The 8,629-nt window shown below is 41.5% G+C and overlaps 1 non-coding gene across 1 annotated transcript; it reads left to right on the top strand.

The window, feature by feature from the left end:
• Positions 1-8,135: 8,135 nt before the first annotated feature.
• Positions 8,136-8,208, top strand: TRNAW-CCA (transfer RNA tryptophan (anticodon CCA)). Its single transcript has one exon. It is a non-coding gene; the product is annotated as a tRNA-Trp (tRNA).
• Positions 8,209-8,629: the final 421 nt, after the last annotated feature.

The raw sequence follows: 8,629 nt of genomic DNA, 5'->3' as shown, positions 1-8,629 counted from the left end.
CTACCTGACTGTGTGGCTTGGGGTAGGCCCCTTATCTTCACGGACCCTATTGGCTTGCCTGTAACATAGAGAGTATTGTCTTTGGGGATGTTAATAATGTGTAAGGACATTAAAAGATGGAAAGGATGTTAAAGTTCATCTAGTTTCACCCACTTGTCTTAAAGATGGAAAAACTAAGACGAGGATGAGGTGGAGACTTGGATGGACCAGGGATGCTTTATTAGCAGAAATTGGGCTAGAACTCAGGTCTCCTGTTTCTCCACCATCTTGCCTCCCTGATGCTTCCTGAGGCATAGAGGTGTGGGAGGAGGAACCTGAAGCCACTCAGCCCTGCCCAGCTCCATCCAAGGCCAAGGCATTCAACCTTAGAAGATGTTGTTTTTCAAACTGCTGATATTACCTGGGGGCGGGAAGAGCCTGCCTCACCTTTCAGCTGGTCCATTGCACAATCTGGCAAGCTGAGGCCCGAGACTTTTCTTCCCATACCAGGCTCGGCTATAGAAGGGAAAGGTCAGGGTATAGGGAATAACAAAAAAGTTGGACACTAGCTCTACCTTTCCCTCAGACCCTACTCCCCCTCCCCACAGGGGTTGGGGTGCATTGAGGGTAAGAGAGGCCTGAGGAGAGGAAACGGGTGGGAAAGCAAGCTTTCTGCACGAGCTGAAGGGGAAGAGCTGGTCCTCCTCACCCCTAAAGGAGTCTTCTATTTGGGGGAGGGAATTTGTGGACAAGGTAGAAAGAAACAGGAAGAAGCTTTTGGCCTGGTCCTGCTTTCAGTCCATGAGTTGATAATTTATTTTTGAAATGGAGAAATGGGAAGAGTTGAGAGAGAGAGCTGAGTTGGTCCGTGAGGCTGCCAGTGTAGACTCTGATGGAGGCAGTGGAGACTGGGCTCAGTGCAAAGAAGTCTGGGGTCCCAGTTTGATCCCCTGACCTGTGAGGCAGCAAACAGAGAGGCCAGGGCTATACACGGCCTCTCCCAGCTGTGAACTCATGCAGGCTGCCGTACTTCAGCTCCTATCTGAAACAGAGCCCCTATTCAGGAATTCCATCAAAGGCCCTCAGCATGCAATTAGAGGTTGTTTTTTCTTTCTTTTTAAAAAATTATTCAACTGTCATATATGAGACCAAATGACTATAACACAAAAGGGAGTTCTTTTTTCATTTAACATTACAATATACACAGCAAACCTGGGCTAGATCTTACAATCTGAATGCAGGTATTTAAACTTTTCCGGGCTGTTTGTGTTTACAGTGCATAGAAGTCTTGTAATTGAAGCCATGCCTTTCAGTCACTAGAGAAACCTTTGTAGCTGTCACATACTTCAGCTCCCAAACTCAGTTTTATAAGAACTAGAGTTTGGTTTTTCGGGGATCCCCCATTCCCACAGGTTATGTACAGTTTGGGGAGGGTTTTTTTGGGGGGGGTCCATCAGGCCCTCAGGCATTGGTCCCCGCAGGTTGCAGTGGCTCTGTCAACTGTTTGCATTCCAATCTGGCGACCTGGGACTCTGTCCCTAGATGCATTGAGCGGCTGTACCCTCCCCAAGGACCCAGCCTTCCTGCTCTCAGTATCACAGCCCTCTCTGCTCTTCCCTCTTTCCTTCCACCAGCCTGAGGGGAAATATTGGTGCACGATTATTAAAATATTTAAAAAAACAGACTTATGATAAAGTAACGCATGGGTTTTCTAAAAAAGCACATTAAATACCGAGATCTAGTGATGGTCTAATAACTTCATACTTTTGAGGTAGTGATATATGTAAACAATATTTCAACATATTGCAACCACCATAAAAGGATATGAAAATAGCTAATTTCTGCTGACGACAAAGGCACAAATACTGTTCATACAACAGCAATTTGTTGCCTACACTCAAAATTGAAGGAAATGCTATTTTTCAGATACAGGTTAGAGGAAAAAAAAAAAAAAGTAATTTTTTCCCATCCAAGTTCAAGGGCCCCAGGTCATAAGAAACCCTGATCAGAAGAAATTCATCTCTTCTCAATCCCTGTTTCTTCAGTAGGAGCCACAAACTCTCCCTGAGACTAGTAGCACAAGATCTATTATCTGCTTGAATGAAGGGGGAGAAAGTACGTGCATAGGTTAGTATCTCAGTAAAACTTTTCCATCTTAGTTTCATTGGGGTTTATTTACTCCTAGTTTACACACAATCCTAACATACCTGATAATCTCTTTTCTTAACTCACAGAAAAATAGGAACACATTTGAAAAAGGGAAATGTTCCTGCTAATAAAACACATTTATAATACCCAAGGTGACTGCAAACAGCCGGAAATGTAGGAAGAAGATTTTTTTTTTAAGGCAGACAAGAATTCAAAAATCACAGAAGATTGGAAAGATTTAGTTGGTGTAGAATCAAATAACTATATTTATTTTAATTTCCCTGATTGCTTCTCTGAGATTACAATATCTAATATTCATCACTATGACCCTATATTCTGAAGAAAAAGCTAAAGAATGTATACTTGTTCATCTATACTTAGGAAAGAAAGGATGGATAAAATATATTTAGCATAATGTCCAATCAAGATGGTTAAAATAGAGTTTTAATGCTTGAAGGGTATATATGAAGATTCTGGCTAACTGAGGTTTTGAAATTAATATTACACCCACGACCCTCTGCCCCCTTCATCCTGTGGTTCTTCTTACAGGACACTATTCAGCTTCCTATGCTTCCCTGGGAGTAAAGGACAGAGGTGGGGATTATGGGACCACTGGAGGGGAACCTATCTCAGTTCAGATGGCAACATCCATACCACATTATAGAGCATGGAGAACAGGGCCCAGGTGACTTCCATTCACCCAATGCCGGTCAGTGCGTACTATACAGCAGAATTCTGAAATCTATTCCCATCAAAGACAAATGTCCTCAACTTCACCTTTGGACGGGGTTCTCCCAGAAGGGACACCAAGAGAGATACCAGGGGCAGACACTGGAAGACACTTCTGAGCTTGGCTAGTCCAACCTGCTTTTTACTGGTGGGGAAACTGAGGCTCAGAAATGAAGTTAATGTAAAATTATCATGATTTCTTCCTTTAATATTTTGGCAGGATTCAATGACAAAGCCACCTGGGCCTGGAATGATTTTGTGGAATGTTTTTAAGTATTGATTTAATTTTATTCATAAGTATAGTACTATTCAGATTTTTCCATTTCTTCTTGTTGTTTAATTTTTCTCCTAATTTGCCCATTTCACCAAAGTGTAGAAATTATTGGAATAAAACTGTTTGTAATATCATTTTTAAAATATTGGTAGACTCTCCAGTGATATATTTTTTTCATTCCTGATGATAGTTATTTAAACCTTTTCTCCTCTTTTTTTTTTATCAGTTTTGCCAAGGGTTTAACAATTAGTCTTTTCAAAATATCAACATTTGTCTTTATTAATTGTCTCCACTTTATGTTTGCATTCTACTTCATTGAAGTATGTTCTTATCTTAATTATTTCTTCTTTCATTATCTTTGGGTTTAATCTGTCATTTAAAAATATTTCTTGACATGGCTCCTTTGAACATTAATTCTCAGTCTTTCTTCCTTTCTAATATATGCATTTAAGGCTGTAAACTTTCTTTTAGCCCAGGTACATTCCATAAGCTTTGATATGTCATATTTGTATTATCATTTAATTCCAAATACTTTCTCATGTCCATTGGGAGTTCTTTGACCTGTAGATCATACAGAAGTATATCAAAAATGTTGCAAGCATACAGAGATTTTCTAGCTAACCTTTCTGTTGTTCATTTTGAGTTTAATTCCATCGTGGTCAGTGAAAATACTCTATGATTTAAATACTCTAAGATTCATGAAGACTCACAAATATTGTCACTATACTCAATTTTGGTAAATGTTTCATCTGCCTAATAAATGCTAGTTTATATTCTGCAATTGTTGAGTGTTCTATACATGTTAAATAAATCAGGTTTCTTGGTTGTTGAAAACTTTTATCTCATTACTGATTTTTTTGTTAAAATTTTTTATATCTTTACTAATATTTTTGTTTGCTTTAATATTTTTTTCATTTTTTGTTGAAATCTTTTATATCTTTACCACAACGGGAGTGTATTAAGACCTCCCATTGTGAGTGTAGATTTGCCTATTTTCACATTCAGTTGCATTAATTTTTGCTTGCTCAATTTTGAGACTGTGTTATTAAGAGCATAGAAATTTAGAATTTTTACATTGTCCAGATTGTCGAATATTTTATTATTATGAAATGTCCTTATTTATTTCTAGTGATGCTTTTTGCTTTAAAGTTTACCTCGTATGATATTAAGATAGCTATGCCAGGTTTTTGTTGTTATTGTTAGCATATGCATGGTGAAGCCCTCCTTTTTATTGGAAAATCAGTCAACTCTCACAATACACCAATACTTATTTTCTGTTTGTTGTCGTTGCTTGTTTTTTTTTTTTTTTAAAGTAGTAACCATCCTAATGAGAGTGAGATGGTATCTCCCTGTGGTTGTGATTTGCATTTCACTAGTGATTATTGATGTTGAGCATATTTTCAATGAGCTTGTTGGTCATTTTTGTATATTTTATTCAGAAAAATGTCTATTCAAGTCATTTGCCCATTTTTGATTGGGTTGTTTGGGGTTTTTTTGTTGTTTTTGAGTGCATGGTATACCTTTTTGGATTATTTTACAACCATCCTTTCTGCATCCTTCTATTTAAGATGTACCTATTATAGGAAGCATATGCTTCCTTTTTAATCCAGTTTGAGAATCTCTCTTTTAATTGAAGTATTTAGTCTTATTGTAACTACTGATTGTTACCTATTGCTGCACAACAAATTACCCCAAAACTTAACAGCTTAAACGACAACAAACATTTATTGTCTCACACAGCTTCTGTAGGTTAGGAATTTGGGAGGAGCTTAGCTGGGTGGCCCCATTAAAGGAAGTCTCAGGGATATTTCATGACATTGAAAGTTCAAAGGATAAAAAGTAGGAAGCTGATCCGGACTTAGAAAGGGGTAAAACAATTGGCCAAGTCATAGAAAATGTGCTTGCTCTGTATCATAAATTATATGAGAAGATAAGCACTGATAACTTTTGCAAAGAAATAAAACATTTTAATTTTCAATGTTTCTAGTGTTTTAAATAACAGTGTACTAAGTAAATGTTAACTTTCTTTTCTTTTTTTCATTTTCCTAAACACTTATAACTGACAGTAGAGCTTTTAATGTTTTTTGGGTTTTTTTGCGGTGCGCGGGCCTCTCACTGCCGCGGCCCCTCCCGTCGCGGAGCACAGGCTCCGGATGCGCGGACGCAGCGGCCATGGCTCACGGGCCCAGCCGCTCCGCGGCATGTGGGATCCTCCTGGACCGGGGCACGAACCCGTGTCCCCTGCACTGGCAGGTGGACTCTCAACCACCGCGCCACCAGGGAAGCCCCTAGAGCTTTTAATGTTTTGACCAAGCTATTTAAAAGTCACAGAACAGTCATACTTTTTCTCATTGATTTTTTTTCTCATTGATTATTAAGATTGCTATGCATGGGTTTCAGCTTGCACAGTATTTATCTTTAATTTTTAATTTTTAAAATTTATTTTTGGCTGCGTTGGGTCTTTGTTGTTGCGTGGGCTTTCTCTAGCTGCGGCGAACGGGGGCTACTCTTCCTTGCAGTGCGCAGGCTTCTCACTGCAGTGGCTTCTCTTGTTGTGGAGCACCGGTTCAAGGCGTGCAGGCTTCAGCAGTTGTGGCTTGAGGGCTCTACAGCACAGACTCAATAGTTGCGGCGCACGGGCTTAGTTACTCCGTGACACGTGGGATCTTCCTGGACCAGGGCCCCCCCTGCATTGGCAGGCAGATTCTTAACCACTGCACCACCAGGGAAGTCCCAGGACATACATTTTTATATCCTACTTTTTCACTTAACATCATATCATAAACATCTTTTTTTTCATAAACATCTTTATATTATTGTACAGTATTTGTCAACATTAAATGATTGCATAACACTGCAATTGTTCCCCTTTTATTGGATACTCCAGGTTTTGCAATTTTTCACTATTGTAAAAAAAGGAGATTCAAATTTCACAGTTGCATGACCTCAAGTGCAGAAAAATATAACTTTTTATTTTCCTATAATTGAACTAAATTTCTTTCTTAAGCCCCAGGTCTCTAGAACAAAAAACATAATCAATAATCACTTCTAGGTAAACTCAGTCATAATCAGAATCTTTCTGCTCTTTCTAGCTCTTCACCTCTCTGTTTCTGAGGGAGTTATACAAATGTCACCAAGGAGTAAATGGGGAAGGGACAACCTCTCCTTGACCTTCATCTGCTTTGTCCCATGGTGGCCTCCTATTCCAGTGTAACAGGTGAGTCATCCCTGTCTGGCTCATAGAAAGGGGGCAGGGGTGGTGGTGTGTCAGTGGGAGTTGGGAAGGGTTCCCCCTCTATCCTGACAACCTGCTGATGTGTAGCCACATCCTATCTTTCCATGTGGCCTCTCCGAACCCAGACTGGAGTCCCCACCCCCTACCCCTACCAGGAGTAGGGTGTAGAAGCTGGGAGAAACTGTTTCTGGTCCCAAGCCTAGACATGCAAAGCTGTCATTTCTACTCCATAGTGTCTTCACTTAATGGTGGGAGATTTGCCTATAAAGCTTATTTGTTGCCTGCCTAAGCCTTGCCTAGGAATCAATAAAGGGGGTTTACTGAACTTCAGATGGGGTCAGATACACAGTTCCTGCTGTTTTGTTTCCTCTTCAAACTCTCCACCTGTCCTCCCTCTCTAATAAGGTCTTTTTTAAAATAATAAATTTATTTATCTATTTATTTTTGGCTGCGTTGGGTCTTCATTGCTGTGTGTGGGCTTTCTCTAGTTGTGGCCAGTGGGGGCTACTCTTCCTTGTGGTGTGTGGGCTTCTCATTGCGGTGGCTTCTCTTGTTGTGGAGCACGGGCTCTAGGCATGCAGCCTTCAGTAGTTGTGGCACACGGGCTCTGTAGTTGTGGCGCACAGGCTTAGTTGCTCTGTGGCATGTGGGACCAGGGCTCGAACCTGTGTCCCCTGCATGGGCAGGTGGATTCTTAATCACTGTGCCACCAGAGAAGTCCCTAAAAGTCTAATTTTTTTTTTTTTTTTTTTGGCTGCACCACACGGCATGAAGGATGTTAGTTCCTGGACCAGGGATTGAACCTGGGCCCACGGCAGTGAAAGTGCTGAGTCCTAACCACTGGACCACCAGGGAATTCCCCAAAGCCGACATTTTGTTGACTCTTTTTCTCTAGGTGCCCTCAAGTCTCACAACCCCAAAGGAGGGATGGTGGTCTTAGACTAAACGGGATTTTGAGGAAGGGAAAGAACATACCAGTTATCATCTTAAATTATCATCCTGCCTCATGATAATGCTGAAAAAATATTTGGGTACATATCACTGGTGCCCTTTGACAGACGGGGTGGGGCAGGTGTGTATGAACCAAGGCCTGATGTCATTAAGGAAGGTGAGGGGAGGTTCTGGAGGCTGAGGGTAGAGAGAGCGGTATAAGCAGGTGGTCCACCCTTGGCACAATGGTGGCACCATCCAAGGAACTAGGAGTAACTGCCTGCCCCTCCTCCCTCAGTGAGCAAAGATGGGGAGAAGGCTTTGACACACTTAAGGTTGCCCTTTCCAGTCCACAGGGACAATGGTGATTGCCCAAAACAACTACTTTATTCAGACAGCCCCTGCTCCCCACAATCTGTCATTCACCTATCAATCAATCTGTCTACATAAGTACTTTATGTGTATGTGATTTAGATATTTTCTTTAAACATTTTCTCAGAAGTGAAATTATGGGGTCAAAGGATAAAACTTGTATAATTCTGATGTTAAAGAATTCATGGTCTTGGGGCTTCCCTGGTGGCGCAGTGGTTGCGCGTCCGCCTGCCGATGCAGGGGAACCGGGTTCGCGCCCCGGTCTGGGAGGATCCCACATGCCGCGGAGCGGCTGGGCCCGTGAGCCATGGCCGCTGGGCCTGCACGTCCGGAGCCTGTGCTTCGCAACGGGAGAGGCCACGGCAGAGGGAGGCCCGCATACCACAAAAAAAAAAAAAAAAAAGAATTCATGGTCTTAATACAAAAAGTGCAAAGCTGTTAACTCAAAGGTGATCAACCATGGGGACTTCCCTGGTGGTCCAGTGGTTAAGACTCCGTGCTCCCAAAGCAGGGGGCCCAGGTTCGATCCCTGGTCAGGGAACTAGACCCCACATGCCGCAAGTAAAAGAGCCCACATGCCGCAAGTAAAAGAGCCCGCGTGCCGCAACTAAAGATCCCGCACGAGGCAACGAAGATTCCAAGTGCCACAGCGGGTCGTGCAGCCAAATAAATAAATAAATAAATAAATAAATCCTGGCCCTCCCAAAAAAAGGTGATCAAGCATTGGACACTGGTGGTAAAGAAATTTGTCAACATGTCAATATGTATGGCACACTTTGACCTAGCACCTCCACTTTTGGGAATTTACCTGAAGGAAATAATTGGACAGATATGCAAGGATGTATGTGCCAGGAGGTTCAAAGAAGTATGTGTATAACAGTTAAAAATAGACCTGATTTAAATATCTAATGATAAAGGATTGTTAAATAAAAAATAGTACATCTGTATGATCAAACGTCATG

Source organism: Physeter macrocephalus, chromosome 14 (genome assembly GCF_002837175.3).
Source record: "Physeter macrocephalus isolate SW-GA chromosome 14, ASM283717v5, whole genome shotgun sequence".
NCBI classification, from domain to species: Eukaryota; Metazoa; Chordata; class Mammalia; order Artiodactyla; family Physeteridae; genus Physeter; species Physeter macrocephalus.
The sequence above is the reverse complement of the archived record's forward strand: the minus strand, read 5'-3'. Positions and strand labels throughout refer to the sequence as shown.